The sequence below is a fragment of the Camelus dromedarius genome, chromosome 9, assembly GCF_036321535.1.
Source record: "Camelus dromedarius isolate mCamDro1 chromosome 9, mCamDro1.pat, whole genome shotgun sequence".
Classification (NCBI taxonomy): Eukaryota; Metazoa; Chordata; class Mammalia; order Artiodactyla; family Camelidae; genus Camelus; species Camelus dromedarius.
The window spans coordinates 20,401,743-20,425,716 of NC_087444.1; the positions used below are offsets into that span (position 1 = coordinate 20,401,743).

At 46.9% G+C, this 23,974-nt stretch overlaps 1 long non-coding RNA gene across 1 annotated transcript in view; it reads right to left on the reverse strand.

The window, feature by feature from the left end:
* Positions 1 to 3,620: 3,620 nt before the first annotated feature.
* Positions 3,621 to 23,974, reverse strand: part of LOC116154798 (uncharacterized) — a 34,627-nt gene continuing 14,273 nt past the window's right edge. The window contains exons 2-4 of the long non-coding RNA XR_010382247.1: positions 11,250 to 11,481; positions 7,023 to 7,107; positions 3,621 to 3,817 (exon numbers count right to left, since the gene is read on the reverse strand). This is a non-coding gene — a long non-coding RNA (uncharacterized LOC116154798). The remainder of the gene's footprint in view (positions 3,818 to 7,022; positions 7,108 to 11,249; positions 11,482 to 23,974) is intronic.

Below are 23,974 nucleotides of genomic sequence, written 5' to 3' on the forward strand. Positions count from 1 at the left end.
TCTGCTGTGACTTAAGCCCTCACAGCCTGGTGCACATTAGCTACCCACGCCTCCAGGCTCCCAGAGGCACCATCCTCAGTGAAAGGGACACTTTTGGGGTGGTGACCAGGGACTCAGTCAGCAAGACCTAGGGAAGGACTCTTTCCTCCTCCCCTTCTCCCATCCCTCAAATCTGTATCTTGGACCAAAAAGAGTAGAAAAGGAAGGTAAGAAGAAGGTAAACTGTGTGACCAAGGAGTCATAACCATCTTCCCGAATGCCCTGTCTCCTGCCATCCCCTTCCTACATCTCACCCTGGGCAACACCTGACTCATTCCAGGAGGCCACACAATGTGTCACTTCTCTGGGCTGCCACCCATGCTGGGTCCCTTTGGTCTGCAGTGTTCTGCTGATGCTCATAGGAAAGTGGGGCCAGGTGCTCCTCCCAGGTACCACAGCATCCTGCATTTCCTTCACACGAAACCCATCACTCTGCAGAAATTACTAATGACCTGTCTCCTCCACCATCCCATGACCCTCTCAAGAGCAAGTTGGTGTTCAGGTTTCCAGCACTCAGTCCCCTGTAACCTAAGTCCACCCTGACCCACTCTGCCTTCATCATTGGCTCCTCCTCTCCAGTCTCCTCACTGCACCATTGCCACAAGCCACTTCTTTAAACTGCTTTTTTATCTTCTCTGTCTCCTGTGTGAGGATCTCCTGCCTCCTGCTTAATCCACAGGGTCCAAATGCCTCAGCAGGACCTCAGAAGTCTGGTAGTAACCACCCTCATTTCTAGCAGCTTCATGTCCTGCTGCTCCTTCACATGCAGTTCTCCACAAATAAGATCAGTGCTTCTCGCCACAGGCCAGTGGGCCTGACAGGAAGGGGGTGTGGAGGATGAGATGATCGCCAGGAGCAGGTGAGACTTCATGGAGAAGGACGCGTACTGTTCCCTAGACTCACTTTTTTTCAATAGCAGTTATCAAACTGTTGGTCAGGGGATTGATACAAAGATGGTACATCTAGATTTCACAAAGCTGTTGTTTCCTGAATAATCTGCACGAGATTGACAAAGTGGGGTCAACTGGCTATAATGTGCTCCCACTTGTCTGATATGTGATTATATTAGCCAGGGCAAGTGTTAAGCTACAGTAACAAAGAGACCCCAAAATGACAATGGGATAAGCAAGAAACACGTAGCAGTCTGGGCGGCCCTGGCTGTCAGGACAGCTCTGTCCCATGACATCAATCAAGGACCCAGGTTTCTTCTATTTTGTACTGCCTTCAGCTTCAAGTCGAAGCGAGCTGCCATGCCCACATTCCAGCCAGCAGGCAAGGGAAAAGAGGATATGGAGAGACAGTGAATTCAGTTTTTAGGAAGTGAACTGGACTTCGCACATGCCACTCCCACTCATATCCCATTGGCTGAAGTCTAGTCACATGGCCCTCCTAATGCAAAGGAAGCTGGGAAATGTAGTTTCTTGATGGGTAACATATGCTCGGCCAAAACTCAGCAGGGAGCAGGAGGTTCTACTGAAAGGGAGAAGGGGAGAGGATATATACAGGTCAGAGCAGCCTCTGCCACAGTAAACTCTGACCAATCATTTCTCTTCTTTAGCCCTCACATCCCCACCTGTTACATGACGTGTTACCTTCCCTATCTCATAGAACTATTTGGAGAATAAAATAAAATTGGACACATGAGGGCTTTGGATTATTTTTTAAAGATTTTTCTAAGTGTTGTGCTAGAATGCAAAATCCTACTGCCACTTAAAAAAAAATCTATCAGTTTCTTATAAAGTTAGACAAAAACCATATGATCCTGCAATCCTACTCCCAGGTATTTACCCAAGAGAAATAAAAACTCACGCTCACATAAAAACCTATAGGCAAATGTTAACAGTGGTTTCTTCATGGAAACATCCAAATGGATAAAGAAACCATGATGTATCCATAGGATGAAATGCTACTCACTCAACAATACAAAGGAATGAATTGCTGAATATATGAAATAACTTCAGTGATTCTCAATGCATTATGCTAGGTGAAAGGAGCTGGACTCCAAAGGCTTTATGCTGTATTATTCAATTTAAAGTGTAAAACTCTAGGGATAGAAAGCAAATCAGTGATTGCCAGGGTCTTGGGGTGGGAAGAGAAGTTGGCCACCAAGGAGCGCGAGGAAGTGATGAGGGTCGTGGAATTGTTCTATACTGTCACTAAAATGGGCACATTTTATGCATTAATTTATACTTTAATAACCTTGACCAAAAAAGCTATGTGTTAGCTATGCTATGCTAACACATAGCTTTTATACTAATAACCATCTACCTAACAGATCAAATAATGGGTTAAGTTCCCATTTGAATGAGAATGATATAGTCCATAACTTTGTTTCCCGTACATTTCCTCGAATGAATCCCACAGCAGCCTGGAGAGGCAGCAGGGCAAGCTGGTTACCGCTCTTCATCAGACGAAGCTCAGAATCCTTCAATCATTTGATAATGTCATGCCCCTAGTAGGTGACTCAGCGGCCTTTTTAATTTTCTGACATCTGCCCTTTACTCTTTCAATGTCATCATGCTGTTGAGGAGTTTTGAATAATGTCAGATAAATACCTCCTCCAAAAAAATCTATTGGTTTGGAGCAGGAGCAATTTCAGACTAGCGGAATTTAAAAAATTCCAGATCTGCATCTGCCTTTCCCAGTGCCCCAGGCAGGATCCTCGGAAAACTCTGTCCCAGTCACGGCCACTCTCTCCTCCCTGGGGATGACAGTGTGACTCAGGCAGCAGGATGGAGCCTCTCTGGCTGTGGGAAAACAACACAGAGGCAAGATGACTTCTAGAACTCTGCCCCCTTGCAGCTCAGCAGCAGCGCCCTTCCCGGGCCGCGGCGGTGATGGGCCCCAGGGTCAGAACAAACCGCAGAAAAAAGTCGGATGCCGAGACCCACCTAACCAAGGAGGGCTGCGATAAGGAATGGGTGCGAGTGCTGAGCAGTTAAAAGCTTCTTCGTCTAATTCTGTGCGTCAGAAAGATTGCTGGTTGGTTCAGGTCGGTCTCTTTCCGTTGCATAAGCCATTAATATTTGTACCACCCGTTAAAATGAATGAAATATTTTCACTTGTGCTCGGTGGTTTAATTCTCCCTACAGAGAAAATGATATTCGCATCATCCTCTGCAGGAGAGAAGAGAGAGACCCAGAGAGCCAAGCTAACCCTTGCTAAGTCTAGCTAAGCTACAATCGGCTAAAAATTGGTGAAGTGGGATTTGAACTCACCTTCTGCATCCAAAGGCCACATTCTTTCCTTACATCACTCTTCCTCTTATTCTTACACCCTTCAAGGATAGCACCTACCCTTGCAGAGCGCACAGGCTGGGGGACCATCAGTGAGGACGTGGGCCGTGACCTTGAATCAGACAGTTCTGATGTGCTCCCAAACAGCTCCTCACTGGCCGCTGCTTTTAATAGTGTACCTGTCATTCATGAATCTTTTAAACGAATTTCTGTTTATTTATTTAAACCCATTATACCTTTTGGAGAAAGTAAGCTCTTTGAATATTACTCTGCTCTCTATAAAATGCTATTTCATTTTTTTATTTCTCTTGAACTGACCTCTTTCAAGTTCAAGTTGCAGTAATTGTTCCCTTCAGGTTGTATGAAGGAATCACTCCAGTCATGCCTCTCACGGTTTTATTCACATACTCTGCTCCATCCCAGAGTTCATTTTGTCGTGGGTCCACTTTGGTCCTCATCCAAAGAGGGTAATTGCCAGGGAGATCTCATTTCAATATGGTCCCCAGGGCATGGACTCCAATGATGCTTTCAGAACTAGGCACCTGTGCGTTAGGAAAAGGAAGGCTGTCAGGATTTGCTGAGCAGAAAAAAATGCTGTTTCCTTTTATGAATGATTTTACTTTCTCAAAGGAGAAGGGGTGTAAAATGCATTAACTGTTTTGTTCTCCAAAACCTGCCTCCTGTCGCATCGCATTTTTTCTGTGTTCACTGTTTTCAGACTTAGCCCACCCTGAATAACCCTGCTCCGTTTACCCTCCTGCGGTCTGAGGCAGGCCCCCTCCCAGAGCCCCTAAGTGTCGGAGCTTCCGAGCTGCCTAATTACCTGCCCCGTGGCAGCCAGGAGGAGGCTGGCCCCAGCTGGAGCCCAGCTGTAGAGAGATGGAATATTAAGACATTTTCCTTTCTTCTGAGTCCTTGTTAATTCTTCCTGGTGGTGATTAGCCAGTTATTTTTAGCTCCACCTAAGCGCCCTGGTTAGTATTCAGGGCTGGTTTGGACAGCACTGAGGCACACTCCATATGTTAATGTCCTGATTCCGGTGGTCCCATTGCACTGAAGGAAATGAGCCTGCAGGGCGGGCCCATTCCCCAGCCCCCCCCCCCAGGTGAGGCACCCTCTCCTGCTGCTCCCTGAAGTGCCGGCTGCCTGGCGTCCAAATGGCCTGCTGCTCTGGGGCCAGGGACAAAGTCATCCAGGAGGGGTCTGGAAAATGAGCAATCTGGAAGCCATATGAGGAGATGGAAACAACACTTGCACTAGGAATGGCGGAACCAAGGTTGTAGTCTGGACTTTGTCACCAGCTAGCTGTGTCACTCTGGGCACATTACCTGCCTTTTCTGAGTGTGTCTGGACCAGGGGGCCCCTAAGTCAATAGGACTAAGGTCCTATTGCATCACTAGGTCTAAACCAGAGCTGAAAGTGAAGACACCTGAGCCTGTTGAGGTTGTCTTGAGAGCTGGATGCAGGTGCCCTTTTCTTTCTTCCTTTGATCCATCTGGCTTCCCTTTTCCAAAGCTAATCCTGCAGTGAAGTGGTTGTTCTTACTCCGCACCCCTGCCTCAGCCTCCTTCCCATCACCTTCATCCCTGGTGTCAGCTGCTGCCCACAGAACTCCCAGGGCTGCTGGGCACTCTTGGGAACCACTGTCCATGCAGCAAAAAGCGTGTCTAGGGAGATTTGGGCATCTCAGTGCACTTCTGTTAACAAGATGGAGGAAGCCACTGGAAGTAAGAAAGAGACCCAACTCCATCCCATTGAACCAGCCTGGGAATGATGAATTCTCAGTGATGGGTCTTGCTGTACTTCCTGGAGCAAGGACAGACTCGAAGCCAGTTCAAAGGGATGTGTGCGCATCACCACTTTCCAGCAGCCCCTGTCCCTCCACCTGGATGCCGCTTCCTCCCTTCCTCGCTTGTAAAATGGGGATGATAGCTGTCTGGGTAATAGTCATAAGGATTAAGTATTATGAATTCATATATGTAATTTGGCCCAGTGCCTTGCGCCCAGTAGGTGCCACTGTACCTTTTGTTTAATCAGCCTTGGTATGAAATTCAGTAATTGCCAACTTTTACTGAGGGTTCCCTCTGGGCCAAGCAGTGTGCAATGTACCAGCATGTCCAGTGCTTTACAATGAGGACCACTCTACCCTTTTTACAGATTAAAACTGAGAACTATAGGAGGTCAGCCACGCACACGCCTGCAGTGTACGTGAGAAGTCGGACTTGAACCCAGGCTCTCTGAGGCCAGCGTCTGAGCTTTCAACCATACAAATATACACATACTGCCTCTGAATGTGATGATGTGAACTTTTTAAAGCATACATCTTGAAGGTTGCACTCATGTTAAAAATTCCATTAGCCTTACACAAAGTAGATTTTGTGGGGGGGAGGTGGGGATTAAAGTTTTTTTTTTTCTTTTTTGTTGGGGGGTACTTAGGTTTGTTTCTTTTTAATGGAGGTCCTGGGAATTGAACCCAGGACCTTGTGCATGCTAGGCACATGCTCTACCACTGAGCGCTATGCTCTTCCCCAAGTAGATTTTAATAGATATTTTACTGATAAATCGAAACTATGCCCAGTCCCGTCTTCACACCTTTAACACGTGTGTAACCAGCCATGGATTCTGCTGTGTCATTTCTCTCCTGCAGAAGCTCGAGACAAGGGATTCCACATCCTCCACAGAGCTCTGCACTTCCCTCATCTCATTTTCTATCTCAGGGGTTGTGATATCTGCATAATTTTTGTCCAAGCCAAATCAGCTGTGGACCAGACCAAGAAAGGTTCCTTTGGCTCTGAGACCTCTGGTGGGCTTCCTTCCAGTCGAAGCCCCAGTCCTCTCCCTTACTGTTTCCTTCCCGCCCCAGGATGCCACTGAGAGCTGCACTTGCGAGCACCTCTCGGCCTCCCTCCCAGTCTTCTTCAAGGGCACAGCTCTCACTGGGCTGACCTCTGGCCCCTTTGTGACCAAGTCACAGTATGTCACTTCTGAAATTAGTCGAGACCATAATGGGCATGGGGCTGGTCAGGTATCACTAACCTGTGGCTGCGAGGCAAACATCAGAGGACATGTGTGTGCACCTTTGAAAGGTTCCCACCATTTCTGCTAGGGCTGCGCTTTGGTTGACCAGTAATCCCTCAGGGTGCAGTTAAGATATCTGTGTCTGGGACAAAGACTTTCAGATAGAGCAGGCTGGCTGACTCTGCAAGGCTGGGTCAGGTGGGACAAGTTCTGTCCAGCTGGGATCCGGGGCAGCCTACCCTGCCTGACCTCCCACTTTGTCCCTTTGTACCGAGCACCCTGTATCTGGGTGACCCCACCTCTAGCCCCTGCAGGGGGAAATGTCTTTAAACTGCTGCTGTTTGCACAGACAAAGCCAAGCGCAAGGCCTCCTATTTTAACAGTCCCCTCCGCAAGTATGTCCTCCGAGGGACCGCAGCTGGCTGACACCCGCCCCACCCTCACTTTGAGTTTCAGAATTGAAGGAAACTCTTGGAAATCCTCCCTTGGACTGCACATTTTCTTGCAGTCATAAAGAGCAGCCAATGCCACAACAGGTGCAGCGGGGAGTACCATCTGCTTTGTTTCCCATTCATCCAGCCTGGCAGGCCCCAGAACGGCTGGGGGAGGGGCAGCTGGGCAGAGCCCCGGGGATTGTATTGTTTCTAGAGAATCAGAGAGGGGGCCGTCTACCTTGGACTCTGGGAGCACTGGGCGGATGTTGACACTTGACAATTCTTACACACCTACCTGCTGTGGGGCCCAGTTCGAACTCCAGTTTTTCAGCTGTGTGCCCTTGGACCGGCTGCTTCACCTTTCCCATCTGTTTTCTCACCTGTGAAATAAAATAACTACTGTTTAGGGTAATTCTGAAGAGTAAACGAATTAAGGGCCCAGGAGTGGGGCCTGGGTTCCCTCTGTCAAGACTCTGCCCACTTTCCTGGATCAGTATTTGGAAATTGGCTTCTGAAGCTTGTCCTTGGTCAGAGAATACCCACCCACCCCAACCCCGAAAGCCAGGGTTTAAGGAGAGTAATGGGAAGCCTCACACCCACTACAGGGCTAGTACTTACGAAAGCAGAAAACAACAGGCGTTGACAAGGATGTGGCAACCCCTGTACCTTGTTGGGGAAAATGTAAAATGGTCCAGCTACTGGGGAAAACAGTATAACAGTTCCTCAAAATACTGAAAATAGAACTACCGTATGACCCAGTGATTCCACTTCTGGGTATATCCCCCAAAGAATTGAAATTAGAGTCTTTTTTTTCATTTTCATATTCTTTTTAACCGTAAGTTACTACAAGATACTGCATATAGTTCCCTGTGCTATATGGGATAAACTTGTTTATCTGTTTTATGTGTAGTAGTTAGTATCTGCAAATCTCAAACTCCCGATTTGTCCCTTTCCACCCCCTTTCCCCCCTGGTAATGATGTTTTCTATGTCTGTGAGTCTGTTTCTGGTTTGTAAATAAGTTCATTTGCATCGTTTTTTTAAGATTCCACATATAAGTGATCTCATGTGGTATTTTTCTTTCTTTTCCTGGCTTACTTCACTTAGAATAACGATCTCCAAGTCCATCCATGTTGCTGCAAATGGTATTATTTTATTCTTTTTTATGGCCAAGTAGTATTCTATTGTATAAATATACCACTACTTCTTAATCCAGTCGTCTGTCGATGGACATTTAGGTTGCTTCCATGTCTTGGCTGTTGTAAATAGTGCTGCTGTGAACACTGGGGTGCAGGTGTCTTTTTGAATTAAGGTTTCCTCCAGATATATGCCCAGGAGTGGGATTGCTGGGTCATAGAGTAAGTCTATTTTTAGCTTTTTGAGGAATCTCCATACTGTTTTCCATAATGGCTGCACCAAACTATATTCCCAACAGTGTAGCAGGGTTCCGTTTTCTCCACACCCTCCCTAGTATTTATTGTTTGTGGATCTTTTCATGATGCCCATTCTGACTGGTGTGAAGTGATACCTCATTATAGTTTTGATTTGCATTTCTTTGATAATGAGTGATATTGAGCATTTTTTCATGTGCCTATTGGCCATTTATATGTCTTCATCAGAGAATTGCTTGTTTAGGTTTTCTGCCAATTTTTGGATTGGGTTGGTTGTTTTTTCTTATTAAGTTGTATGAGCTATTTATATATTCTGGAAATTAAGCCCTTGTCATTCTCACCATTTGCAAATATTTTCTCCCATTTCATAGGTTGTCTGTTTTGCTTGTGGTTTCCTTTGCTGTACAAAAGCTTGTAAGTTTAATTAGGTCCCATTTGTTTATTTTTGCTTTTATTTCTATTACCTGGGTAGACGGCCCTAGGAGAACATTGCTAAGATTTATGTCAGATGAAATTAGCGTCTTGATGAGATATTTGTCCACTCATATTTGAGTCAACATTAATCACAATAGCCAAAAGATGGAAGCAAACCAAGTGTCCATTGACAGATAAATGGATAAACAAAATGTGGTCTAGTCATATGATGGAATATCATTCAATCTTAAAAAGAAAGGAAATTCTGATACATGCTACAACACAGATGAAAGGCGAGGACATTTTGCTAAGTGAAGGAGCTAGCCACAGAAAGGCAAATATTGTGTGATTTTCCTTTATGAGGGCCCCCGAGTCGTCACATTCATAGGGACAGAGAGTAGAATGGTGGCTGCCAGGGGCTGGGGGAGGAGGTGAATGCAGAGTTGTTGTTTAAATGGTACAGAGTTTTAGTTTTGCAAGATGACAAGTTCTGGAGATTGGTTGCACAACAATGTGAATGCACTTAACAGAACTGAACTGTGCACTTTAAAGTGGTGAAGATGGTCGTTTTAATCTTATGTGTATTTTACGAGAGAGAGAGAGAGAAGGTTACAGAGCAAAATGGCAGTGATGGTAGCGACTGGTAAAAGGGTTCTTTGAACCAGGGCAGGCACTGAAGTCTAGCCTTCATCTTTCCAAACCATTCTTTTTGGTTTATTTTCTCTACAGATGTAGAAAATAAAAATAATTACAACAGTAAATGCTACTGAGAATTAACGTGGGGTTTGCACGTATCCTTACCTTCCATTTTTACAACAATCCAGTTAAGTAGGTATCATTATCCTCAATGTGCGAGTGAGGGAACCAAGGTTCAGGGGCTTGAGTATGAGTTCAGTGAGTTCTGCCATCGGCTAGCTAGTGCTTGGCGTACAGCTGCAGGGGTCTGCACAGTGTGTGCTCAGCACAGGGGCACCAGTGTACGTGGAGCTTCTCTGTGACCCAGGAGGTGACATACACAGTGAGACAGGCTCAGAGTACAGCCTTGAGGTTACAGGAGGGGGCATCCCAGAGACTCGGGGGTTCTTGAAGAGGAGAGGGCACTGAGTCGGCAGAAAGTGGGGGAGTTGGGAAGCCCTAAGTTCTAGGAGACAGGAGGTAGATTGTAGATCTAGATAGAAAACAGAATTCTTTAGCAGGGGAAAGGGAAGTGCAATTACAAGCAAGATTTTCTAATGTGGGGAAGAGGTCATTAGGCTGGGGAAACGCTACGTCGTGCTGTCACTGCAAGCCTGTTTAAATCCACATCATATTAGCTAATACTTATAGAGCCCTAATTGTGTACCAGGCACGGCTCTAAGTTCTTTACATATAACAGTGCACTGAATCCTCACAGCAAACTTGTAAGACTTGTTCATTATACTCATTTTATAGATGAAAAAAACCAAGCCTCAGGAAAGTGAAGTGACTTCATCTACCATCAGGGAGCCAGCAGAAGGGAGTAGCAGAGCCAGGATTCAAATCCAGATAGTCTGACTCCAGAATCCAAACACCCCACCCCCGTCGCGTGTGGTTTGGTGATATGGAGTAATCATCCCACCAAAATCATTTGTGTTTAGTCCTCGGCATGAGTAGCAGTCTTGTTTGGTCCGAAATGAGTATTTTGGGATTGGTCACCGATGTTCACGTTTTGTGCGTGTGTATGTATCCCAGAGGCTCACAAAGAGCCTGTAGATGAACAGGAGGAGCTGTGAAGGGGGTGTGGGTGTGGGACTGAGAATGGGTAGTGACCCTACATGTTGTTTCCGATCATAAGTCATGACTTGGCCCCGTGGATTGTGTATTTGGCATACAGCCAGCAGAGATCATGCGAGGAGCCTGCAGAGATCAGAAGGGACCTCAGTTAGTCAGGAGGTGGCGTTTTTAAGTGACAGAAACCCAACTCAAACTAGCTTAAGCGAAGAGGAAAATCTGTTGTCTCCCCAGACAAGCTTCGGAAACAGCTGAGAGTGAAATCAGCTTAGGAACACACAATTATCTTGGAGATCTCCTAAATTATCTCCTAAGAATCACTCCTGCTTAAAATTGGACTAAGGGTCATTTGCATGAGAATCACTTAGAGGACTGAGATGGAAGAGTGAGATAAAAATATAAATATGGGGAGAAGATTCTAGACCTATTAAATCAGTCTCCCTGGGGATGATGGCGGGGTGGGATCGACATGCTAAGCAAGCGTCCCTGGTGACTCTCCCAGTTCGAAACTTGAGAGCCACTGCCTAGGTTACAACAGCAGCAACAAGGTGTGTCACGTGATCTCTTTCTTTGCCACTTTGCTCTCGCGGAACAGCGTTCCTTTCCTAAAATCTAATTGAGTCGTTCTCCAACATTGTGAACACCTGAGGAAAGCCATTTCCCCACGGGACTGTGGGCTGCAGGAGGGCAGGAAGAACATGCGTTGGTATGATGCTGTCTGTAGTATCCTCATTGGCTAAGCTCAGGGTCTGGTGCATAGTAGGTGCTCAATTAATACTCATCAAATGAATGATTTTAATGACTTTTTGTGCACAGAGTACTCTCACATACTTTTCCCACTTAATCCATACAACAGCCCCCTATGAAGTAGGTAGGCTAGACATTATTACTTCATTTTTCATGTAAGAATTCTGAAATCCGGAGACAGGTTGACTGGCTCCAGTCACATACATAGTAAGCGGTCTCTCACCTCCGATTCTCTGGTCTTCCAGTGGGCTCATCCAAACAGGCTGGGATGAGAGTCTGCTGGGTCGCTGGGCCATTATGAGAAGGTTCTCAGAAAGGCAGGGGTGGCACACACGATCCCATTCCCCAGCTGGTCCACAAGCCTCTTTCCTGGGCACTTTCTTCTATTTCATGTGCTTCTTTCTAGTGCAGCTCAACTTTGATAATGTTTTATATTAAACCAACTCGTCTTCTCCCTCCAGGGGTTGGGAAAGGAAATCAAAGGAAGAGTGAGAAAAAGAAGAGTTCAGTGACTCAGAGACCTGCAGGCGATGGGACAAAGAACCTCACATTATATCCAAATGTCCCCAGACTTGGTCTGCCGTCTGTAAACTCCGAGATGAGAACACAGACGTCTAGCAAAAGAGCTACAGACCATTAGGATGACAGCAAATAGCAACATTCATCTGCCGAGATGCACAGAACTTCTAGGCGTTTTGTTCAAAGTATCGGTAAGTATTTATTGAACTATATTTGATTTACAATGTTGTATTAGTTTCTGGTGTACAGCATAGTGATTCAGTTTTATATATATATATGTGTGTGTGTGTGTGTATATATATATATATGTATATGTTCCTTTTCATATTCTTTTTCATTATAGGTTATTACAAGCTATTGAATATAGTTCCCTGTGCTGTACAGTAGGTCTTTGTTGTGTATCTATTTTATACATAGTAGTTTGTATCTGCTAATTCCAAACTCCTAATTTATCCCTCCTCCCCTTCCCCCTTTGGTAACCACAAATTTGTTTTCTATGTCTGTGAGTCTGTTTTGTAAATAAGTTCATTTGCATCATTTTTTAAGATTCCACATAAAAGAGATATTGTATGATATTTGTCTTTCTCTGTCTGACTTATGAAGTATCAGTAAGAATTTACTGAGCACTTTTCATGCCCCTAATAGTCTTCTGGGCACTAGGGAGGGAAGACAAAAAGAACAGAAGACGCAGACCCTGGCCTGAAGGAGCACATAGCATCCTTTATGTTGGGAAGATGGCGAAGTTAGGACACAAATTAGGGAGAAATCACAATGTGTCAGACACTGGTGTTGATGCTGTAGTGGGGAGGGAGGGGGTGGTCAGGAGCGGCTGTCGGGCCAGAGGGCATAGAAAGTGTCATGGAAAATGTGACTGAGACTGGAGAGAGAGTTGTAATTGGAAAAGGCTGTGAGGAGGGGGAACACTTCTGAGAAGGCAAAGATGAGCTTGGCACGAGAGTGGCAGAGGGAAGAGGCTCTGGCGGGCAGGGCCCTCCCAAGCCTGTACTTTCCTTTCCCCTCCTATCAAATGAGATGGCCATCATTATTGTAATAACATGCTTTTAAAATAAAAAAAAATCACAATAATCTACTTCTGTAGGGTTGTTGTTGTAAGGATTTGATGACTTAAGATAAGGAAAGAGGTTTTTAAAAGTGCTTGTTTTGTATAACTAGTAGCTATTGTCAGTCAACATTCCCTGAGCCCTTGCTCTGTGGCAGGCAAGCAGCACTGGGGGTGAAAGATAAGACCCTTTCTCTCAAAGATCTCCCAGGAAGAAGAAGGAGGAAGCCAGGTAGGCACCGTTGCAGGTGCTAAGTACAAAGAAAAGCACAGGGCGCCGTGAGACTCAAGGACAGGGCACCTCTAAGCCTGCCTAGAGTCATTCCCGGAAGACTTCTCAGAGGAGGTGATGACAGTAGAATCCAAATTGAGAAGTTTCTCAAATGAAGAGGGGAGAAAGAGAAGGGCCATGGAGGTAGAGGAACCTCAAAGTACTAGAAGTACTAAAAGAAGTGCAGGGTGTGAGGAGAATTGAGATTGGAGAGTTAAGTGAGGGGAGGGTCTGGAGGGACCTTGGGTACCAGGCAAAGGAGGTAGGACTCAATAGCTACAGGGAGCAATTAAAGGGGCTAAAGAGGCTTAAGCAGGGGAGGGATGGGGCATGTGGAGGCTGGATCTGAGTGTGTGGTCCCCTCACCTCCTGGGTCTTGTTTCTGCATCTATAAGGAAGGACGTCTGCGAGAGCCAATCCCTGCCCTCGCTCTGAGAACCTAGGAGCGTCACACCTGTCTAGTGGACCCTTGCCTGCCCCTCTCCCCCATCCTCCACCTTGCCTACCAGATCTCCCTGGACCAGCCACAGCGCTGCAGAGAGGGATGGGTTAACGGACATATCTGAAGTGCTGTTAACTAATTTATTCGACAAATATTCATGGAACACCTACTCTATGCAGGCACCGGTGAACAAGTAGAGATGTCAAGGCCAGACTCCTGAAAATGGCACAGGAAGGGACCTGCAGAGCCCTGTCTAGGGGCCCCTCTCGCAGCTCAGGCAAAGACAGCTCAGTCTCCTCTCAGCGGAATAGAGCAGCTTTTGTGCAAGGGCGTGCACCCTGCGGGGATTCGGAGGGAGGGGTGCAGCGAGGGATAAGGCACTGTCTTTGGCTCTCCTCCCCTCTGTCTGTCTATCTCACCTGTCAATCAACCTTCCTGTTAAGACTTGAAATGGACATTTCAGTACTTGAGACGGAAGCGGGCATGTACTGAATCTGCCAGCAGGGACCTGGCAGGATGAACTGGGAACCCTGGTTCCCAGAACCCTTGTGGTCCCCATTTCCCGCAAGACTTGCATACTTGAAACGCTTGTAGAAGATGAGGTAAATACAAACTCTCTTGCTCTCGGACTATTTAAACCCCACTCCACAAATGCTTCAGAACCAGCCTGCTGGGCATTTTCCCGTGGAAGCGAATGTTTTCTTTGTTAAATCTTTTAATCCTGCTGTCTCTTATCTTGCCTGCTCCCCCACATTCCCACAGATTCCTAGGGAGCCTCCTCTCAGTTCTGATACAGATTTATCCAACTGGAACTAGCTCGGGTCCAGGAACAATTGGAAAATAATGGGCTGGAGTTGTTTCTGTCATTTGCTCAAAGACAAAGGCTGGCCATGAGCGAAGCCTGGCGTCAGAACTAGGTCCAAGGTCAGGGGACAGAAACTCCCCATGGGCAGCTCCTGGGGGCTGCTGGCTGAGACACCCAGTCCAGACCTTCAAGCTGTTCCTAGGACCTGGCCTGGCTGACCCCGGGCCCTTTTTGCCCACCATATGACTAACTGCTGGGTGTCCCAAAGAGTGATCCTTGATTGTCCCAGACCAACCTCCTCAGGTCCCCAAGGTCTCCTCGCCCTGCTGCCCGGTCTCTGCTCGTGAACCCTGATATCACCCTTCACCAGATGTGGATTTGGGGCTTTATGAAAAGTAGGGACGGTATTTACTTCACATAATTAGTGTGAAGTTTAAATGAGATAATACACGTAAACCACATGGTAGATGCTCAGTAACTATTGGATTCACTCTTTCTTTTTTCTGGGTAGTCTGACACTCAAACAGTCAACAAAAATTGTATTGAGCATCTGCTGTATGCCTTGTGCTGTGTTAAGTACCATGAGAGATACACTAGAAGTTCCCACCTTTGAGTCAGTCAATTAAGTAATCAGAAAATGAGTGTTATGGGCTTCCTCTGTGCCCAGTATCATGCCAGGAACAGTGACAAATTACAATATGCATGACCCGTGACCCCGTCCCTTCCCGTGAGACTCTTACTCTAGGGAGATGACATACGCACAGGAAAAGCTGAATGACAGTGAGACGTAGCAATTTTGAAAGAACAAATATAAGAACCACGTGACATGCACTGGGCCATGGGATGGAGGGTCTAGCAGAGCAGAGGCGCCCCCAGGCTAGACACTTGGGGGCCAGGAAGCCACAGGGAGAGGACAGGAAAGGGGCTGGGGACCCCCAATTACAACTGGGGTTTAGGTTGTGGTGATGGTTGTGATCTTGGTCAAGAAAAGAGGCTAAATCCTGTACCGTGGACCACAGTGTAGAAAAGGTGGCACGCTTGGTGGGTCAAAGGCTGTGGGGTCCGGGGACTGAGTGAGATGGTCTGTTTGGCCCCTTCATTGCTGAGCAACCTGGAGCAGGTGACTTGACCTCCCTAAGTCTCATTTGCTGCGAACAGGAATAATAGTAGTTCCCACCTCATGGAGTTAGAAAGACTAAATAAGATATTTCTGTATGTTTCAAGTAACATAGCAGCAGGCACTTATGCGTCAATATAAGTGAGGATTTATTATTAATAATAACCTAAGGAGAAGTTATGGTGTCGTTCTGGGGGAATATAACCCACCCTCAGCCTTGGAAGTCTTCTTGTTTGCTAGGAAAGAGGTGGTGACGGCTATAGTACGTAAATGAGAATTTTTACAATTAGTTTTCATATTTTATTTGCTAATGGATTTGATGTGGAAATATAAAAATCCAGCCACTCAAGAAGGGAAAACCCTGAGTGTTTCATTTATCTCAAAACCCATTTTTCTCCCATCCTCCACGAGAGACAGTCCTTTGAAAATTCTGGGTGCATACACACATGTACCCAAGGCCTGCAAGACAGGGCAGCACGGGGCAGGCCTTCCCGGCTGCAGCCTGGGACCTGGCTCTGGATGTGTGGATTTCAGTTCTTCTGTTTCTTCTCCTGGCAAGACTTAGCACAGGGGCTCAAAGAAATCAAGGCTGTCGTATATTGTCCCTAAATGGGAACAAAAGTAGCAAGAATGCTCGAAATCCACATTCCACCCAGCCTGCTCCTTAAAGAAACCCTCCGCTGTGATCGCTAACAGGTCTAACACCGACCGACCTCCAGTCCTCCGCCTGTTCCCGCTCTGGTGGGTGCAGGAACGAGGAGAGCCGAAAGGCAGCTGGCAGAGAGCAGGAAGAGAAGGAGTGAGGAGGAATGAGAGGTGGAACCATTAGTCTATGAATAATTGAGAGCTGACTCTATTTGGAAATTGACTTTGATAATGGTTTGGCCAGAGCTGGGGCCCGGGAGACTCCATTCTAGCCTCGTCATGGAAACCATGGGGCCCAAGCCCAGGCCTTCAAGGTGCTTTTCTAAAAGCTGCTGCTGTCACTGCCCACAGGAAGGCATTTCAGGGATCGGCGGCCCCTGTGCAGGCCTTTAGCCATATTACCAAGAGTAGAGAGAGGCTCTGGGACCAGGGCCCATGTGGCCCCAAAGGACAGTGGTCTTCTCCCAGTTACATCTGCCAACACTGAGAGCCAAGTGAGCCGGGCCTTTGGCTTAAAGGCTCTGAATTTTGGAGCCTTGGAAAGGGGCTTTGCAGCTTTCTTTGGTTTTTCTTTCTATCCAACTTAGTAAACTTTCATGGAATCAAGGGCAGGGCAGGGATGGTATTTGCTGCAGGTAGAGACTCGCCATCTCATTGCCGTGTTGGCACAAGGCCCCCATTGTGAGTGAACCGGGAAGCTGGGTCATGCTCGCTTTGCATCCATGGGGGCGGCAAGTTGGGTCTATCTGAACATTCAGTCTGCTAATTAAGGAGTTGTTTACTTCTTTAGTCTGTGGTGTTACCTCATTTACCCAGAAAGAGGCAGTCAGGGGTTAGCAGGAGACCGACGGGGGCTCTATTTAAGCAGTGTGACCCGAGGAAATCACCAGATCCTTCTGAACTTCAGTTCCCTCCACTATGAAGGGCAAATAAGCTTCCACTCAGCATTGTTGGGAAGATTATATAAGATCAAAATTCTTTCGTCATTTAGCATCGTTCCTGACAGACAGCAGTCAATAGCATTGTCTCCCCCATGAACACCCGATGGTACCAGCATTTGTGCTCTCTTGACAAGGGGACTCATACCTTCTGAAGTGGACAGTCCCCGGGCAGAAGCTGCTGTTGACCTTTGCTGTTCTTCATACCGAGGGGACACCCAGTATCTGAAGTCTTGGGGTCTTTCTCCTTGAGGGACGAGAAGAACACTTCTATGCTTCTGAAAAGGAGTAGTTCAAATTCCAGGCAAGTGAGACCATGGAAAGTAACAAACCTCTAGCTACTCCGAAGGTCAAACCATGAAAACTGGGATAAGAGAGCACTGTCCTCCGTCAGCAGGGGCACAAAGCCAAACAGAGCTTAGAGGACCACCGGAATGAAGAGTGATCATTCCAGCCGGTTCATTGGAAGATTCATGGAAGAGCCTGGGTGCAGAGGAAGTTCGCTAGAAGAGGTGATTGGGGCTGGAGTAGGTGTACAAGGTTTGAGAGGTGAAGTCCTTCAGCCTGACTGACCATCGGGAAAAGATGCCAAAAAGAGACAGTGATGCAGGGCTGGCAGCGAGGAAGCCTCCCACTTCACTGATTTACCTGAATTATTGTTTAATTCCTCCAGTCACTTGGCTTTTGAGAGTTGTGGACCCTAGCCGAGAAAAGGCAGAGGAAATGGAACAGAAGGCATTGCTGAGACATATGCAGGAAGAAGTCCCTGCCCACCACATTGCAGAGGGGCCATATCAGGAGCTGCCCTTGCCTAGAAGATGGTATCAGATGGGAGAGTTGGGGGTGCTCAGACTTCACCCTGTGGCCTCACCCCGACTCCCCATGGTGCTGGTGAGGAGGCAGCCCCTCCTCCAGACTAGCTCCCCTTGGCGGGGCATCTGTCTCCCCAGGGCAGCCAAAGGAGATGAGCTCATTACCCAAACCCGAGAGGCGGCTGGGACTCCATCTTGCTAGTTATTGCTGGAGTTGGGTGGCTGAAGCCAGGCAGGGCATCGTGCTGGCCCCAGGCCAGCCTCGCCTCGGGCAGATCTGCTGACTCATCTCCCTCTTCTAAACAAACCCTGGGAGCTGGCATGCAGGAAGAGGCACTGAGGAGCCTGGAGGCTGATGGCTCAGGCCACCTGGCAGGGGCTGACCAAGGCTGGGGGAGGGCAGGGGATGGCAGCTTTCTGCAGGAGCCATCACCCACCTGCCACCCCAGTCCCACCCTCCACCAACTGCACAGGGGATGAAAGTATGTGCTCGCCTAAAGATTTCAAAGCTGCTTTCATAAGCAGAAACAAGCATCTCATAGGAGGGAACGTTGCAACAGAGAAATGGATACTTTGCATGAGGAAAATGGATGACTTGAATAATCTTCAAAAATTATGCTTGGTGTATGGTAAAGGTTAGTGGCTTAAAAAAAATAAGCACCACACATTAGAGTTTGAAAAATAAATACAGAGAAGGATAAAACAATAAAACAAATTTGGCCCAGAATCTCCTCCCAGCCACCATCAGATAATATCCATAGATGTGAATGAAGACAAGTACTCGATTAGATAATATGTATGTACCAAAGGGTTCAAAATGAAAAGTGAAAGCTCCCACCCCCTTTCTCTCCCAAGGGCACCACTTTGAAGAGTTTCCTTTGTTTCTTTCCCAGGAGAAAAAAGATTATGTTTATACCTACGTATCCATTTGAGCTTAAATGTTATTAACACCAAAATTGCCCGAGGACACACAACTCTGTGGGATACGAAGCCCTCTGTGCTTTGTGGAGCCCTGAGCACACAGTGTGGACGGTGCCCACCAGAGTTATGCAATGTGCTAAGGGTGTTGTTTCCACTTCATAAGATATCCCAGTGCTCTTTCCAGATCAACACAGATTTCTCCCCTTTTCTTCAGTCTGACTTCATCGATCCCATCATTTGGATGTACCATAATTTACTCAACCAGTCCCTATGGATGGACAATTTCTTCCTCCCCCCGACCCCCGCCCATTACAAAAGTGCTCCAATTCATATCCTTGTGCAGACATCTTAGCAAACTTTCGTGAGTGTCCGCAGAATAAATGCTTATTGCAGGATTGCTCAGTCCATGAAAAACATACTTTTTAATTTTACAGATATTACCTAATCAGTAACTTCATTACAAGTAACAGCTACTCCAGGAACAAAAGAGCCTCCCTGATTGAATGTCCCCCTGGTGAAACGGAGTGACCTGACATTGGAACAGGATCCCCTCATTACTACGCGCAGCACTGAGTGTGTGTGCACACAGGTTGGATGAATAAGAGAGAGGTGAATTGGATGAGGGAGAAGAATGAAAGAAACTCTTTGGAATTTGAGAAGGGCTGTCACCCTAAGCACTGATCAGGAAGAAGGTGGACACAGGGGTTATAAAGGCTGCATATGTAGAGTCACTGTGTCTCCGCTAGTGCCTCCCAGGAGCCCGGAAACAAAGTGGGAGTTCACCCTGGGCTGGAGGCTTCGAGGCGCCGTTGTTCAGTGTGTGTTTCAGGAACCTACTGCAGCCCCTCTAAGTAGTCGTCTCTCTCACGGTTCTGGGGGATGACTGGGCTCTCAGATGGGTGGTTCTCACTCGGGTTCTCCCATATAAGTCATATTGTTTTGACTGGAAATGCCCAAAGGAATTTATAATTTTTTTCCTAGCTTCCTGTAGATAACTCTCTTCCCAAAGAGAGTAGGATGGAGGCTTGGCCATTCATCTCTGGGTCACAAGAGACAGCTACCAACTCACACTGACTTAAAGGAAAGGAAGAATGTGTTGACTCAGGTGACTGAAATGTCCAGGAGTATTTCAGGAAGAGCCGGGTCTAGATGTTCAAGGAGTGTCATGAGGCATTTGTTTCCCTCCATCTCTCAAATTCACTTTTCTCTCTCTTGACTTCTTTCTCAATAGTGGCACTAAGAGATTAAGATTAGCAACCTCGGGAGAAAGAAACCCTCTTTGTCATAGCAGCTTCAGCATCATTCTGACACTGTTGTTGGACTGACATGGGTCACAGGCAGGTCCCGGAACCAATCATCCCAACCGGGGAAGGGGATACACTGGCCAGGGTTGGGTCTGCTGCCAACCTCTGGGTCTCAAGGTGTAATCAGACTCACCCAAATCCTATGAACTGAGACTGAGGGTGAGGTGAGGGGTTTCCTTAAAGTAAAAGTGGAAGAAGAGAGACACAGGAACCCATCCGCGCCCATCCCCAACCCAGTGATGGAATCCCTTCCACATCACTTCTGTAGACACTTAGAAATTGTGAGCGGAAGCTCAGTCACTGTCTCTGCTAGCAATCTGTTTCACTCTTAGCTTTAAGTGTAAGTCATTATAAAGTAAAATAAATACTAACACGTTAAGTGGTTTCTGTGTGTCAGTCACCGAGCTATTTAATTTACATGCGTACTTCAATTTCTTTTCACAATATTCCAGCAGAAAGATTTACTATTGTTAGTTACACTTTACAGAGGAGGAAATTAAAACAAAGACATTAGGTAACCCAGGTATTTCAAGGACAAAATCTTCCTGGTAAACATCTACACTCTGAAGCTTCCACCCCAGGATTTTTACTCACTGATCGTACTTTGGCTTTTTGGTGCTCCTTGGCTAAGCGCTTCAGATGACCGTAGACAGTTACCCCCTAAGACTTCAGTCTTCTCAGGAAACATCCCTAGCACCTCTTTACATCCTGAATGTCAAGTTGATTGCAGAGATTTCACTAAATGCCCTTCTCTGGGCATGCTCAGTGTCCGTCTTAATATAGGCTTAAAACCAACTGGCTCCGGATGGGGTCTGATTAGTGAGAAATACCATGGGACCCCCTTGTCTGGCTACTATACCTCTGTCAGCTGAACCTCAGACTGCACGCGGGTCTCAAGGGGCCACGTTCCACTGACAACTCGGACTGAACTTGGAGTCCTCTTCCGTCCTCAGATCTTCCTCATCTAAGCCTCTGCGGAGTCTGCCCAGTGGTTGCTTTGCAGTCACAGGGGCAGGGCTTTCCCTTTGTCCTTGTTAAAGTTCCCCCTGTCTATTTATTGTCCCAGCCATCACTGGGGAATCTCATTCTGTCATTCTACACCGCGATTCTCTCTCCCAGCTTGGGTCCTCTTCAAATTCAACGAGCCTGCATTTATCCAAGTCAGAAATTAAAGACAGATTTGACAAAACAGAGGCATGAATATAAAATGCCACTGGAGGCTTTTTTATGGGCTTACTGATCTGTTAACAAATCCCACCAACCAACCATCACACACCCTTCAGTTTTCTGCCTTTTCTGCCTGAATTTTCAAGAGATTTTGCCAAATACTGTGATGGACTACTGGTAAACCACGTCCAAGGATCCAGTGCTCTGTGACAATATTTCAGGAGGAAAAGAGATTAGTTTTGCATTCATGTATCCATTCTATTATCTAATATTTCTTGAGCGCTAGCTCACTACTTATTAGCTGAGAGGTCCTGGGCAAGCTGCTTTACCCACCTGAGCCTTCATTTTCTAATCTGTAAAATGGGGATATTAACCTCACTGAGCTGATGTGGAAATTAAGTGAGATAACAAACAAATTGGCTTAGAATAGCTCCTGGCATGTGATAAATGCTCAGTAAATATAAAGTGTGGAGCCCTATCATGAACCCAGGAATGCTAGTTTCCCTCCCTTCTTGGTTCCTCAGTCAAATCCACTTCCATGTTTGTATCTTGTTCTTCTCTGAGCCTCTCAGCATCCTCGCCCGTTCAGATGAGGGCCTGGTGCCTCCTCTTTTTCTCCCTCACTTTGGTGGTTACCTGTGGGTTTTCATCCTGGAGCCATATTTAAGGCCCTCTTGTCGTCCCTCCTGCCCAGTTCTGAAGTCCCTCCTGGCAGGCACCTGCAGCGGGCCCTCTGAAGGCTCGTGACAGCTGCCTGCCAGGGAAGGCTCTGCTGTCTCCCTTGTCAGCCAGTGGTCAGCAGTGCCCTGAGGCGAGGGCCTCAGTTCCTGGAGACTCCTACTTGGGACCACAGCTCTCATCCTCTCTTCCTTTCTGTGAGCCTTGATATTAGGACTGAGGGGGTTCTTTCCCTGCAAAGATTTCTCATATAAATGGATTTAGGGTCTGAGTATTTCCTCACCCCAAACTCCCTACTCAGCACACGCGTGCGCGCGCGCGCGCGCGCACACACACACACACACACACACGCTCTCTTCAGCCATAGAAATCTGGGTAATTGTATTATCAGAGGAAGATGTTTCCTCGCCTCCCCCATCTTCTTACTCTCCCACTTTTCAAGGCACCCCAGGGCCACCACGAAACCAACTCCAGGGAAACCATTTATCTATGATGTGTTATAAACGGTGGCACCCTTGACGCGTGTAGCACAGTGTGGCCAGCTCTCTGCAGCAGGGCCCTCCTGTGCTCCACCCAGCTCCCTGTGGGCTCTCCTCTCATCAGCTGAGCCTTCGGTAGCTTAGAAGAGCACACTGAGATCCCGGTTATGGCTGGGTTGTGAGGGGCGAGAAAACCGTCTTGCTGACACAGAGGATAGTGTCTGAAGAAGACAGCCCCTGGGGTGCCCAGGGCTCAGTGGGATGCTGGCCGGCTGAGAGGAGGGACATGGGAATGAGGACAGAGAGCCTCTGCCCCTCCCCAGCCCAGGGGCCATCCTCTGTTCACATGCTGAGCAGCAGTGACCAAGCAGAAGTCCCCAGCTGCACAGGGTTGGGGGATGCAGATAGACCACCCCACCCCACCCCCAAAGAAGAGTCTAGAAGGAGAGAGAAGGCTGGACATATGTCTGTGGTCCAATTCTGCATGATCAGGTCCACCCAAGTCTGTCTCAGAAAAAGAGAGACCGCAGCCCCCTGATGGTGTGGGAGGAGGGCTGGCAGTCACACCATCTTCTTGTAATTCCCATGTGCTTTGAGAGGGCGAAGGACTGACCCCCAGCCTCTGTCTCTCTCTTTTTAATTCTATTTTTTATTGAAGTACAGTTGATTTACAATATTAGTTTCAGGTGTACAGCAAAGCAATTCAATTGTATATACACCTACATGTATATTTTCAGATTCTTTTCCATTATAGCTTATTATAAGAAATTGAATATAGTTCCCTGTGCTTTACAGTAGGTCCTTGTTGTTTATCTATTTTATACATAGTAATGTGTATTTGCAAATCCCAAACTCCTAATTTATCCCTCCCCCCACTTCCCCTTTGGTAACGAGAGTTTGTTTTCTGTCCTTCAGTCTATTTCTGGTTTGTAAACAAAATTTGTATCATTTTCTTAGATTCCACATATAAGTGATATCATGATATTTGTCTTTCTCTGTCTGACTTACTTTACTTAGTATGATCATCTCTAGGTCCATCCATGTTGCTGCAAATGGCATCATTTTATCCTTTTTATGGCTGAGTAGTATTCCACTGTGTGTGTGTGTGTGTGTGTGTGTGTGTGTGTGTGTGTGTGTGTGTGTGTGTGTGTGTGTGTGTGTGTGTTCTTTATCTAGTCATCTGTTGATGGACATTTAGGTTGCTTCTATGTCTTAGCTATTGTAAATAGTGCTGCTATGAACATTGGGTCCATGTGTCTTTTCAAATTAGTTTTCTCCAGATATATGCCCAGGAGTGGGATTGCTGGATCACACAGTAACTCTACTTTTAATTTTTTAAGGAACCTCCATACTGTCCTCCATAGTGGCTGCACCAAATTACATTCTTTTGGGCTCTTTCTTGAGAGTACTTCTCACCTCAGAATCAGCAGCCCTGGAATCTGCCCCTGGGCACTCCCTCGCCAGTTTTTGGTTTCTTGTTCTGTCTTTTGTTTTTCTCCATGTCCTTCTACCTGCTGATATTACACAATTTGTTTACTGTTTACTCCCTGCTAGGATGGAAGCTCTAGAGGACAGGGCCCTCATTCCAGAGCCTAGAACAGTGCCCGCCTGGCCCAAAGTGGCACTTGGGGAAAAGCCATTGAATGAATCAATGAGTGGCAGGAAAACGGCTCAGTCCCATGAAACGAGCTGGAAGGGACTTTGGAGATGGCCTAGTCTTTCCCTCTAATTTTTCATGAAAGGGAACTGGGAGCAGTCCAGAGATTCTAAGTGACTCTTTAGATTTGACA